We start from the raw sequence: 15,245 nt of genomic DNA, 5'->3' as shown, positions 1-15,245 counted from the left end.
TATTAGCTTACACTGGAAACCTTTTTTCTTTGTAAAAGCACGCTATAGAGACACCAGATATGATTGGCAACTGTCAAAGCACGCTGGCAGGGTTGTGCAGGGCACACGCTGATGGAAGGCCTGACAGAGCCGCTTGAAGGACACTGACTGGCTGCTATTAGCTTACACTGGAAACCTTTTTTCTTTGTAAAAGCACGCTAAAGAGACACCAGATATGATTGGCAACTGTCAAAGCACGCTGGCAGTGTTGTGCAGGGCACACGCTGAAGGAAGGCCTGACAGAGCCGCTTGAAGGACACTGACTGGCTGCTATTAGCTTACACTGGAAACCTTTTTTCTTTGTAAAAGCACGCTATAGAGACACCAGATATGATTGGCAACTGTCAAAGTACGCTGGCAGGGTTGTGCAGGGCACACGCTGAAGGAAGGCCTGACAGAGCCGCTTGAAGGACACTGACTGGCTGCTATTAGCTTACACTGGAAACCTTTTTTCTTTGTAAAAGCACGCTAAAGAGACACCAGATATGATTGGCAACTGTCAAAGCACGCTGGCACAGGTCTGCAGAGCACACGCTGAAGTAGGCCTGACACCCAGACGCTTGCAGACAACTAACTGCTCTTCTATTACAGTGAAAAAAATTATTTATTTTAAATCTAAAGCTTAAGCTATTGTAAAACAGATATGAGTGGTGGCACTGGGCAAGAGGGCACAGTATCCACTGTGAAACTCACACAGAAGCTGGCAGGCAGGCAACTGCTCTTCTATTACAGTGGAAACAAAGTTTTGGTTTTAAAAGCACGCTATAGAGACACCAGATATGAGTGGCAACTGTCAAAGTACGCTGGCAGGGTTGTGCAGGGCACACGCTGAAGGAAGGCCTGACAGAGCCGCTTGAAGGACACTGACTGGCTGCTATTAGCTTACACTGGAAACCTTTTTTCTTTGTAAAAGCACGCTAAAGAGACACCAGATATGATTGGCAACTGTCAAAGCACGCTGGCAGTGTTGTGCAGGGCACACGCTGAAGGAAGGCCTGACAGAGCCGCTTGAAGGAAACTGACAGGCTGCTATTAGCTTACACTGCAAACCTTTTTTCTTTGTAAAAGCACGCTATAGAGACACCAGATATGATTGGCAACTGTCAAAGTACGCTGGCAGGGTTGTGCAGGGCACACTCTGAAGGAAGGCCTGACAGAGCCGCTTGAAGGACACTGACTGGCTGCTATTAGCTTACACTGGAAACCTTTTTTCTTTGTAAAAGCACGCTAAAGAGACACCAGATATGATTGGCAACTGTCAAAGCACGCTGGCAGGGTTGTGCAGGGCACACGCTGATGGAAGGCCTGACAGAGCCGCTTGAAGGACACTGACTGGCTGCTATTAACTTACACTGGAAACCTTTTTTCTTTGTAAAAGCACGCTAAAGAGACACCAGATATGATTGGCAACTGTCAAAGCACGCTGGCACAGGTCTGCAGAGCACACGCTGAAGTAGGCCTGACACCCAGACGCTTGCAGACAACTAACTGCTCTTCTATTACAGTGAAAAAAATTATTTATTTTAAATCTAAAGCTTAAGCTATTGTAAAAACAGATATGAGTGGTGGCACTGGGCAAGAGGGCACAGTATCCACTGTGAAACTCACACAGAAGCTGGCAGGCAGGCAACTGCTCTTCTATTACAGTGGAAACAAAGTTTTGGTTTTAAAAGCACGCTATAGAGACACCAGATATGAGTGGCAACTGTCAAAGTACGCTGGCAGGGTTGTGCAGGGCACACGCTGAAGGAAGGCCTGACAGAGCCGCTTGAAGGACACTGACTGGCTGCTATTAGCTTACACTGGAAACCTTTTTTCTTTGTAAAAGCACGCTAAAGAGACACCAGATATGATTGGCAACTGTCAAAGCACGCTGGCAGTGTTGTGCAGGGCACACGCTGAAGGAAGGCCTGACAGAGCCGCTTGAAGGACACTGACTGGCTGCTATTAGCTTACACTGCAAACCTTTTTTCTTTGTAAAAGCACGCTATAGAGACACCAGATATGATTGGCAACTGTCAAAGTACGCTGGCAGGGTTGTGCAGGGCACACTCTGAAGGAAGGCCTGACAGAGCCGCTTGAAGGACACTGACTGGCTGCTATTAGCTTACACTGGAAACCTTTTTTCTTTGTAAAAGCACGCTAAAGAGACATCAGATATGATTGGCAACTGTCAAAGCACGCTGGCAGGGTTGTGCAGGGCACACGCTGATGGAAGGCCTGACAGAGCCGCTTGAAGGACACTGACTGGCTGCTATTAGCTTACACTGGAAACCTTTTTTCTTTGTAAAAGCACGCTAAAGAGACACCAGATATGATTGGCAACTGTCAAAGCACGCTGGCAGGGTTGTGCAGGGCACACGCTGAAGGAAGGCCTGACAGAGCCGCTTGAAGGACACTGACTGGCTGCTATTAGCTTACACTGGAAACCTTTTTTCTTTGTAAAAGCACGCTAAAGAGACACCAGATATTATTGGCAACTGTCAAAGCACGCTGGCAGTGTTGTGCAGGGCACACGCTGAAGGAAGGCCTGACAGAGCCGCTTGAAGGACACTGACTGGCTGCTATTAGCTTACACTGGAAACCTTTTTTCTTTGTAAAAGCACGCTAAAGAGGCACCAGATATGATTGGCAACTGTCAAAGCACGCTGGCAGTGTTGTGCAGGGCACACGCTGAAGGAAGGCCTGACAGAGCCGCTTGAAGGACACTGTCTGGCTGCTATTAGCTTACACTGGAAACCTTTTTTCTTTGTAAAAGCACGCTATAGAGACACCAGATATGATTGGCAACTGTCAAAGTACGCTGGCAGGGTTGTGCAGGGCACACGCTGAAGGAAGGCCTGACAGAGCCGCTTGAAGGACACTGACTGGCTGCTATTAGCTTACACTGGAAACCTTTTTTCTTTGTAAAAGCATGCTAAAGAGACACCAGATATGATTGGCAACTGTCAAAGCACGCTGGCACAGGTCTGCAGAGCACACGCTGAAGTAGGCCTGACACCCAGATGCTTGCAGACAACTAACTGCTCTTCTATTACAGTGAAAAAAAATTATTTATTTTAAATCTAAAGCTTAACCGATTGTTAAAACAGATATGAGTGGTGGCACTGACTGTGCAAATGGGCAAGGCATCAAACCTCACACAGAAGCTGGCAGGCAGGCAACTGCTCTTCTATTACAGTGAAAAAAAAATATTTATTTTAAATGTAAAGCTTAACCGATTGTTAAAACAGATATGAGTGGTGGCACTGGGCAAGTGGGCACGGTATATGCTGTGAGCCTGACACACAGGCTGGCAGGCAGGCACCTGCAATTACATTACACAGGAAAAAAAAAAAAAAAAAAAGCAGCCTGATGTTCTAGCCCTAAAAAGGGCTTTTTGGGGTGCTGTCCTTACAGCAGAGATCAGATGAGTCCTTCAGGATTGTAGTGGACACTGAATACCCTAGCCTAGCTATCAATTTCCCTATGTAATCAGCAGCAGCTAAACTTTCCCTCCTCTCACTAAGCATGCATCTTCCGAATGAATCGAAAATGGATGCTGGGAGGGAGGTTGGAGGGTGTGGAAGGGAGGGAGTGCTGCTGATTGGCTGTAATGTGTCTGCTGACCGAGAGGCACAGGGTCAAAGTTTGCCCAATGATGACGAATAGGGGGCGGATCGAACTGCGCATGTGTCCGCCCGCCGCGGCGAACGCGAACAAGCTAATTTCGCCGGGAACTGTCCGCCGGCGGACAGTTCGGTACATCACTACCAAAAAAGTGAACTGTTGGGTTTTGGAAATTTTAATATTGATTGGCTGAATCCTAAAAAAAAAATCATGTTCACTGTTTAAGACTTTGCAGCTAATTCAATTAATTACCTCCCCAATTTGAAACACCATTTTGATTGGATTATGATAAGTGTAATATGGACAAAATTTGTCAACATTTTTTTTATTAAAATACCTATGTTCTAAGCTACACACAGTGGATCTCTGGGTTTAATAAACATTACTTAACTCAGCATTTGTAATCCAAGTAATAAGTAGGTTTTTAATCAGATGAGGTAGTAGTAGAAAGGAATGCTTTTCAGTTTAAGTTAAGTGATAAAATAATAAAGTCACGTTTAATGCTTAAAAAACATTCCTTTCCATTTCATAGTTATTGACTATATACAAATAGAAAAAAATAATAATTCAGAAGACCTCAATAAACAAAAAATAGCAGATGTTCACCTAAATGCTGCTGCTGGCCAGGCAGCATAGAGAGGTCTCTATTCGAAGAAAACACTGTGCTGGTTACCAGGCTGACTTTTTGGCTTTTTGACTTAAATAAAAAATAGCCCGTTTAGTACTGATCACAGCTGTTTCAACTGTGATCAGTAATTTTACTTTCATTTTTGGTTAGGTGTTTGGGGTTTTGTGGGAGGAAGTGGGAACTGAGGGGTAGGTAGTGTGTGTTAGGCTAGTTTTCTGTCATTTGGTTTCTATTTTGTTTCTCTGAGGATGGATACCATACTATCTAAAAAGCAACTAAGGCCCAGAAAATAATTTCTTCAAATTTCCAGATAAGAATACTGAAATCGGTAAGTTCTTTATTTGACCCTGTAACTTTATGATCACCATAATATGTGTACATGAGGGTACTGTTGTACTCGTAAGACATCTCTAAACATAACTATGTATGTTCTAGTGCAGTAAAATGTATAATGACAATGATATCATTAGTGAAAGTGCCGTTTTTTTGTAATAAATGCAAAAAAAATATATAGGTACACTACATTTGGCCAGGGTTTGTGACTAAATGGTTACTACAAAAGACTGTACATAACCCATTTTGAATACCACAGGTTGTCTAATTTTGCAAATGGTATGTTAAGATGGAAGCAATTCTGTGCTGCCATACAGTTTCAACGGTAACATAACCAATCTTGCAAATTTCAATAAGTTAAAGCTAAAATGGGAATCCCTACATTTGACCCTGTAACTTTCAAAAACCTGTACATGGGGGTGTATTGTTGTACTCATGAGACATTGCTAAACAAAAATTTGTGTGCTTTATTGCAATAAAAGCTAACAGTATTATGACATTTACAGTTATAATGCCTTGTAGAACTTGGAAAATAATAAAATGTCATACATTTTCAAACTTCTTTAGATTTTATTCATATTAAATTATGTTTCATATACAAATATTTGATGTGCAATCAAAGCCATATTTTCTCCTGAACAAAATGATATATATAAGGTGTGCTTACACTTAATATAAAATAAGTAAATTATAGTTGAACAGAAATAAAACCCAAATGCTACATTTTGTTTTTTTTTATCAGAATGTGTACAATTGCCTCCATACTTATGGCGTTAAGTAGGTCTTTCTTTGACCATTGCTATTGTTGGTATCAAAATCTATATTTACTTAAAACTCTGGGTGTGGGAGGTCTTTACTTACTTATATAGTTTAAAATGTTGTTACATTTGTTTTAAATGAGGAGACATTCTTTATTTAACAGGTAGGATAAGCCACTTCATGAGTGACTATGCCTCTTTTTCTTTTAATTGTTCAACCTTTCTTAAACTACATATTACATAGTTACATAGCTGAAAGAGACATGCATCCATCAAGTACAGCCTTCCTCCCATTTAATTTTTGCTGTTGGTCCAAAAGAAGGCAACAAACCCAGTCTAAAGGAGATCCAATTATGCAACAGATTAGGAATAAATTCATTCTTCACCACAGAATGGCAGTGAAATCAAGGAGCTTGGATCAAGAAACTATTACCCACTAATTGAAATGTATACCCCCCTGTATATTATGTGTTTTGAAGTATTTATTCAGTTGCTTTTTAAACATCTGTATAGACTCTGATAAAATCACCTCTCCAGGCAGAGAATTCCATATCTTTATTGCTCTTACTGTAAAAAAAACTTTTATTCGCCTTAGATTAAATCTCATTTCTTCCAGTCTAAATGCGTAACTTCTTGTCATATGTATAGTTCTATTTCCGTACAATGGTTTGTATTGGCCTTGAATATATTTGTATAATGCAAAAATGGTTTGATAACTTACTTTAAGAGGGCACCAGGGTACAGGCTTGTGCGTATGGTGCTTGGAATGTTCATTTAAACATGGCTGTCTGAATCATGATTGTGACCTTTCCAATTATGGTTTTAATTGAATCTAAGAGTTATTATATTTTGAAATAACAACAAATGCTGTAAAACTCTGATAATCTTAAACTCCAAGAGCAAATGAAAGATATATAACATGTAGAACTGAGTAAAGGTTATCTTTAACTTGCTTTATCATATTCTACTTGTTTCTGCCACATTCTACCAATTTCTGTGTAATAATCATTAATACCCTTTTCCCCCACGTTTATAGAGCAAAAATAGTAAATGTTCCACATTATTACTCAGAACAGGGTATTTTATACTTACGAAGATGTGTGAATTCTTTGTTTGTAGCATTTGTAACGTGCAATTAAGGAAGCGTTTTCAAAGAGGAACAGTTTGCAAATGAAAGTTTTAATGACATACGTGATATTCTGCACAATGAATGAATTAACTAAAAATGTCCAAATACAGACACCCAAAACAATCATTTTATAGGTCAAGATAGTTTCTTCATACTATAAACCTAATTCAGTGTCTCTGTATTTGGGCACTGAGTCTTCATTATTGAAAACTGTTGAATATAACAAAACATGTAAATTTCAGAATATTTTGCGTGTCCCTCTGAGCACCATAGCCACAACAATTCATTGTTGTTATTAGAGTCTCTGGCCACTGTCGCCTACTTTATATCAAACTACCGTATATACTCGAGTATAAGCCGACCCGAATATAAGCCGAGGCCCCTAATTTTACCCAAAAAAACTGGGAAAACGTATTGACTCGAGTATAAGACTAGGGTGGGAAATGCAGCAGCTACTGGTAAATTTCTAAATAAAATTAGATCCTAAAAAAAATATATTAATTGAATATTTATTTACAGTGTGTGTATAATTAATGCAGTGTGAGTGTATGAATGCAGTGTGTGTATGAGTGCAGTGTGAGTGTATGAATGCAGTGTGTGTGTATGAATGCAGCATGTGTGTATGAGCGCAGCGTGTGTGTATGAGCGCAGCGTGTGTGTATGAGTGCAGCGTGTGTGTATGAGTGCAGCGTGTGTGTATGAGTGCAGCGTGTGTGTATGAGTGCAGTGTGTGTGTATGAGTGCAGCGTGTGTGTGTATGAGTGCAGCGTGTGTGTGTATGAGTGCAGCGTGTGTGTGTATGAGTGCAGCGTGTGTGTGTATGAGTGCAGTGTGTGTGTGTATGAGTGCAGCGTGTGTGTGTATGAGTACAGCGTGTGTGTGTATGAGTGCAGCGTGTGTGTGTATGAGTGCAGCGTGTGTGTGTATGAGTGCAGCGTGTGTGTGTATGAGTGCAGCGTGTGTGTGTATGAGTGCAGCGTGTGTGTATGAGTGCAGCGTGTGTATGAGTGCAGCGTGTGTATGAGTACAGCGTGTGTATGAGTGCAGCGTGTGTGTATGAATGCAGCGTGTGTGTATGAATGCAGCGTGTGTGTATGAATGCAGCGTGTGTGTATGAATGCAGCGTGTGTGTATGAATGCAGCGTGTGTGTATGAATGCAGCGTGTGTGTATGAGTGCAGCGTGTGTGTATGTGTATGAGTGCAGTGTGTGTGTATGAGTGGTGTGTGTGTGTGTGTGTGTTGCAGAGCCCTGGTGGGGGGTGGGCAATTTTTTTATTTATTTTTTTATTATTTAAATTTTTTTTATTATTATTATTTATTAGTATTTTAGTTAATTTAATTATTATTATTTATTATTTAATTTAATTATTTGTTATTTTTTTATTATTATTACTATATATTTTTTTCGTCCCCCCTCCCTGCTTGATACATGGCAGGGAGGGGGGCTCTCCTTCCCTGGTGGTCCAGCATTGGCAGTTCAGTGGGGGGAGAGGGGGGCTGTCAGAGCTGTAACTTACCTGTCCTGCAGCTCCTGTCAGCTCCCTCCTCCTCCGCGCCATCAGCAAAAATAGCACCCTGTCTGTATTATGGCAATGCAAATTGCCATAATACAGACTATTGACTCGAGTATAAGCCGAGTTGGGGGTTTTCAGCACAAAAAATGTGCTGAAAAACTCGGCTTATACTCGAGTATATACGGTATATTTAAGAAGTTTAGCAAAAGCCTGGCTCTATACCGTGCATCCTTTAAGTATTAAAACATTTACATTTTATTAGAAATAAGTATTAGAAATTGCTCAGGTCTACAATGCAATTTTTTTTTTAATGCATTTTAAAGAATCCCAAAGAATATCATAAGAAGGTGAGGTATAGACTGATGGATTTGCAATATTCTGAGTTAAATGTGCATTCTTGCCTTGTAAATACAGAAGATTTTTATTTGTAAATTATATCACAAACAAATATTTTTCACAGAAAATTGCAAGTAGAAGCAATCATCGCTATGCTATTGATTAATATGTAATGCATTCTAAAATGGTAATGCACTGGATTTTAAAATATATTTTTGCTAAGGGTATCCATTTTATTAAAGTATAACACCAAAACTCAGGGGGGACCTTTTTTGGTGTTAAATGTTCTATAGGGCACTATTAATTGGTCAGCACAATCATAGGGTTCTTATAGAGAAGTCTGTAATTAGACTGTTTTGCTGGCTCAGAGTGCATGTTTGCAATCTGAGCCAGCAAGCAGAGTTAAGGAGGGAGTGTGGAGGGTGACATGGAAGTGGGTGGTTAAGATAATTTTTTAAATTATAATTAAAAAAAAAATTAAGTTATTTTGAAAGGTGGAAGGGGGAAGAGAGAGAAGGGGAAAAATGCTCCCCTTTACAGGAATCTAAATATATCAGTTGCCAGAGTGCTGTGTGCATTGTTGACAGATTTATTTTTTTACACAAAATTGACTTTAGGCATCCCGGAAAAGAGTTCAGTGCTGCCAAAGTCATGTGTGCTTGGGGTGCAACTACCCCTCGGCGCACTATTGACAATATATCTAGAATGTGCAGTGTTTCAAACTGACCACTTTAAATCACTGGACCATGACCATTTCAAATCACTGGACCCTTTATAACAGCACTCTTGCTACTAGTGTTCATTGGTGTGGCTAAAGTTCAAAAAGTCTGTGGGTGTCATTCCCTTAGTTTACATTAATGTCTTGTAAAAATTGGGTGACTATGAGCAGGAAATTGATCACCCTTAACTTCCTGTTTTACAGTGGTGTAAATATGAGGTAACATTGGGAAGAATTTGTTTTATCTATGGAGATCGTGGCTGGGGTGGACAGGTACTTGCCTATAGTTGCTATATCAACTATATGTTTTTTATTTGGGAGGGGACTGAAGAGTCTTCTAATAGGTTTTTTAACTTTCTTAATGTAAATGATTGGGGTATACAACTAACCTGCAATGTAATTCCCTTGGAAATAGACTTTCTAGACCCTAAAATTTAACACACAACATATGTATATTAAACACATAATCAATAAATTCTGGCCAATTCTTAAGGCGGATAGGGATCTAGGTGAAGTATTACCGGAGAAACCATTCATTACCTTTAGGGGAGCCCCTATCTTTAAAAGCTCCCTAGTGAATAGTTACTTAAGGGAAAAACCAAAACATATAGTAAAAAATTGCTTTGGAGAACTAAAAGGGTTCTATAGATGCAAAATGTGTTTAGGATGTAGGAACACCCTACAAATGGGTAATGGGGTGCACCATAGCTTTAAATCTGAAAGGACAGGCACAGAATACACAATTAAAGAACATATCACGTGCCATAATAGCAATGTCATATATTTATTACAATGCCATGCAATAAACAATATATTGGGAGAACTACACGCCAACTATACAAAATAATCCGGGAACACATATATAACATACGTAAGGGAGTAATTAGTCATAGTGTCTCGGATCACTTTAGACGAGTGCACAACCAAGACCCTAAAGGCTTACAATTCTTAGGTATTAAACAGGTTTTTAAAGACTGGAGAGGTGGAGATTTTATCAAAAAAATATGCAGGGAAGAAATGAAATGGGTGTGCAATATGGGTACTTTAACCCCTGCCGGTCTAAATATAGATTTTGATCTATTTAATTTCATGTGATTTAGCTGGTTTAATAAAGTTCCCCTCCAGATATCAATTTGCTATTGTATATACAATGATTTTATATGTATTTTTATATTTTACTGTGAATATTCACTTTTTTGTATGCTTTGATAATATGTATTTTTTTTTTTTAGTAATTTAGGCGATATGCCCATAATGGATTTTTAACTGTTTGCTGCTGTGGGTTGATTTCATTCAACTTCATTTTATTTTTTTGACCTTGCAATTGAAGAATAAAATTTATTTTATCTATTTTTTTTAACTTTGTTTTCAGTAAACCCTGCCTGCTGCATAATAATGATCAATTTAGTGTTATAATTGTCATACCATTTATATTCTTATATGGTCAACCTTAAGAGATCTGGTTTTTATTATCTTGGAATGTTGCTATTAATATTAGGACATTTTACCAATTATATGTTGTAGAAGGATATAGAAACATGTTCATATTATAACGGATTGTTTTTTCATGTGGGCACTTTAAGAGAACGGACATTGGGTTACCTTAGACACATAAAACAGACACTGGTGGGAAGTCTCATTTATGCTTGACAAAGTCCTGAGAGGTGGGACGAAACGCGTAGCAATGGATTACATCACAACCATTCCTGCATTCACAACCATTCCTGTGTACAATGCAACATGCTGACATCAGGTTTTACCTGTCTGCTGGAGAGAGAGATACTGGTGGGGAGATAATAATAGGACACTCGGACCGATCAACCCATAATATCCAGGAATCTGCTTACCAGCTTCTACAACAGTGAGCTTTCCATGCTGGTTTTATTTGCAAGTTTTAATTTGCATTTGGCAATAAAGTGTTTTCTGCTTTTACCTTCCGGTTGGTGATGACTCCCATAATAGGATCCAACGATCTCAAGGGTCTGATCCTCCCTGCTGGATAGTTTGGAGATGTACTATAACCACTCCACAATAGTGAGTTAAACATCTACAGAGTGTACTTATTAAGATTGGTATACAGACTGTATTGCACTAGGTTTCTTTTCTTATGTATTTACAGATACCTGTGACATAGCCATTCAAGGAATTGCAAGTATTTTTTTGTTCTATTGTCACTTTATGTGGTTTGTGACACATATGTGCTTTTAAAATAATATTGCTATCCCACACTTAATTGTTTGGTTATCTTGGGAAGTAATTATATATTATCTAATTGATCTTTTAACTGTTTGCGCACCTACACTTTTTTTGAATCATCCAGCATGAAAATGATCCAAAACCTACATCAAAATCAACAGAAAAGCAGTTTACTAACCACAAAATCAAGGTCCTGCAAGGACACCCCAGTCCTCAGACTTGAGCACCATAGAAAACATGTGGGGTGAACTGAAGAGGATAGTCTACTAAAGTCGACCTCGATCTTTCAAGGAAGTGGTGAGATTCTGTTCAGGAGGAATGATCTCAGGTCCCTTGCACTGTACTCTCGAACCTTATCAGGCATGATAGCAGAAGACTCAAAGCTCTAATCTTGACAAAAAGAGGTAGCATAAAGTATTGACTAAAAACATTTAACCATTATTTTTTTTTTTTTTATATAAACCTGTGTTGGGTTTTCAATTGTTTAATATCCATGAAAGCAGAATATTTTTCATCAAAGATTTAAAAGGTTAAACAATAAAGACACTTTTTTTACAGCATTCTTTGCTCATATTTACCAAGGGTACCAAAATTAGTGGAGGGCACTGTAGCTACTGAAGTGCATTGTCATGTCTCATTACATAATAGAATATCATTATATTTTGCGATCGTTATGAATCCATAATGCAAAAGTGATTAGTTATATAATCTTATTGCAGATGCATGGTTTGACATAGCATCATATGCTACAATTTAGAAAATATATTCCTTAATTGTAATTTTTTTAGACCTACTATTTATTGATTTTACATGTACCGTTATCAAAGGTACACAATGTATGTTTGGATTGGCTTAGAATGCAAGAAAATTCAAAAAGCAATCAAAGCATGTGATAGATATATTGAAAAATATATATTCCAATATTCTGCATTGAAGGGAATACATCATTTTTCATGCCTTAACCTAATATTATTCATTGGGAATAATTCATCATTCTTCAGACATTAAATATGCACATGGGAAATTCATGAAAAATATATGTATATACCTTTGCGACAGAAATGTATTCTACGGATTTGCAATGCTGAATATTATGTTATTTAAACACTGTATAAAATGTAATGATGCCATCTATGTAATATACACTGATCAGCCACAACATCAAACCCATCAGTCTAAAATCATGTAGGTCATCATTGTGCTACCAAAACAGCTATGATGCATTGAAGTATGGACTCCACAGGACCTGTGGTATCTCACACCAATATATGCTCTAAGTCGCAGTAAGAAATGGATAAACCAGGAGAATAGTCGTGGGTAAGCCAGTGGTCAGAGGATGCCAGAAATCAAGATATACGAGTAGAGAGCCGAGGTCAGAGGATGCCAGAAATCAGGATACACGAGTAGAGAGCCGAGGTCAAAGGATGCCAGAGGTCAGGGTACAAAGGAATAACAATCCAAGGTCAGGAGAATACTGGAACATGGAACAGCAATAATCTAACCAGAGTCAATGAACTGACACTGCCCTCAGGGAGAGGCAGTGTCTTATACCTGACTGATTTGTGATCAGCCACAGGTGTGCTGGAATCGTTGGAGCAGCCACAGAATAATGTCCAGCCCCCAGTGCTGGGTACAAGGCAAGATAGACTTCTGGCTATCTCTTGAGCTGATATGGTGGCTCAGAGGCAAAATAGCAGGTTCAGGATTGCAAAGTACCTAGGTTCAAATCCCTCATCGGGCACTTCTGGGGTGACCTCATCTGGCGGTCTGGATGTCACGGTGAGAACCCTTACACAGAGGGGGGAGACACATAGGGGAATGAGTCAAATAAAGGGGCTGGGAGAGGAAATAAGACACATGGGGGGCTGGGAGGAATAGAGACACATGGAGGGTCTAAGGGGAGAAATGAGACACATGGTGGTTCTGGGGGGAATGAGAAACATGGTATGGCTGAGAGGATTGATGGTACACAGGGAGGGGCTGGGAAGAGATGAGACACTAAGAGGGGCTGGGGAGAGAAAAAGACACACAGAGGGGCTGAAGGGGAGAAAGACACACACAGAGAGGCTGGGGGAAGAAAAAGACACACAGATTGTTGGGGGATACACACACAAAAGAAAATTGCACTCAGATATGGATTTTAAGTGACACTCAAGAGGGGTCTAAGACACAGAAAGGGGAAAAATGGACGAGCCCCTGCATCCAGAATTGTTTTAGGGAATCAAAAGAAATGTATGGAATCTTTCATGCAAGCTAAATAAAAACAAAACAGAGCTAGATAGAAACTATATAGCAATATAGTTTGCTTACAGGTAATACAGTAAACAGGTTAGATTCAAGAGATTACCAGGGTGCTTTCATGTCATGTTTTAATGTATATTAATGAACAAATTAGGGAACAAGTCTGTAGAGGTTTTTTTTTTTGAGAAAAATATATTCTTTCCTATCTAATAGTAAAAAAATAAATACTTTTTCAAAACAAGAAATCTGGTAGACAAATAAATATAATAAGGAAAGGAAGTAGAGTAGCCAAGTAAAGCATAAATACACAGCAATAACATGATATAGTAGATGGAAATGAGCATCTTGTTTTGAAATATAAATTATGAAAAGCAGTCTGTTTTAACCCCTTAAGGACACATGACATGTGTGACATGTCATGATTCCCTTTTATTCCAGAAGTTTGGTCCTTAAGGGGTTAAACCAGGGGTAGTCAACCTTTTTCTACCTACCGCCCACTAATGCATCTTTCTTGATGGAAAAATTTCCTTACCGCCCACCAGTTTTCACGCAAGTGCGGAATATTTTTTAGAAAGGAGGGTGTTTTTTAAAAATAAAATAAATGTACGTACATTTATCTTTTTATTTCTACTTTATCCATGTTTATAATGTTTTTTTAACTTTATAAAGTTTAATGAGAAAACAATAAAGTAAATTGAAATTACCTTTACTAGTGATTAATGAGGTCCTTGAGGTTGATGCTGCGAGACTAAATATTATCTGGTTCGATTTTCGTAAGGTGGATGGGGGGGGCTGTAAGGTGGGTAGGTGTTCTGTAAGCTGGGTAGTGGTTCTGTATGGTGGGTAGGGGGACTGTGAGTTGGTATGGGGGCTGTGAGGTGGGTAGGGGGGGCCATATAGTGGGTAGAGGGGCTGTAAGGTGGGTAGAGGGGCTGTAAGGTGGGTAGAGGGGCTGTAAGGTGGGTAGAGGGGCTGTAAGGTGGGTAGAGGGGCTGTGAGGTGGGTAGAGGGGCTGTGAGGTGGGTAGAGGGGCTGTGAGGTGGGTAGAGGGACTGTGAGGTGGGTAGGGGGACTGTGAGGTGGGTAGGGGGACTGTGAGGTGGGTAGGGGGACTGTGAGGTGGGTAGGGGGACTGCAAGGTGGGTAAGGGGACTGTGAGGTAGGTAGGGGGCTGCATAGTAGGTAGGGGGACTATGAGGTGGATGGGGGACTGTGGGGTGAATAGGGGGGCAGTATAGTGGGTAGGAGAGCTGTGAGGTGGGTAGGAGGGCAGTATAGTGGGTAGGGGGTTGTATAGTGGGTAGGGGGGCTGTGAGGTGGGTAGGAGGGCAGTATAGTGGTTAGGGGAGCTGTGAGGTGGGTAGGGGGTTGTATAGTGGGTAGGGGGGCTGTGAGGTGGGTAGGGGGGCAGTATAGTGGGTAGGGGAGCTGTGAGGTGGGTAGGGGGGCTCTATAGTGGGTAGGGGGGCTCTATAGTGGGTAGGGGGGCTCTATAGTGGGTAGGGGGGTTGTATAGTGGGTAGGGGGGTTGTATAGTGGGTAGGGGGGCTGTGAGGTGGGTAGGAGGGTGGTATAGTGGTTAGGGGAGCTGTGAGGTGGGTAGGGGGCTCTATAGTGGGTAGGGGGGCTCTATAGTGGGTAGGGGGGCTGTGAGGTGGGTAGGAGAGCTGTGAGGTGGGTAGGGGGGCTCTATAGTGGGTATGGGGGCAGTATAGTGGGTAGGGGAGCTGTGAGGTGGGTAGG

The sequence above is a fragment of the Pelobates fuscus genome, chromosome 4 (assembly GCF_036172605.1).
Source record: "Pelobates fuscus isolate aPelFus1 chromosome 4, aPelFus1.pri, whole genome shotgun sequence".
Taxonomy (NCBI): Eukaryota; Metazoa; Chordata; class Amphibia; order Anura; family Pelobatidae; genus Pelobates; species Pelobates fuscus.
This window is presented reverse-complemented; position numbering follows the sequence as displayed.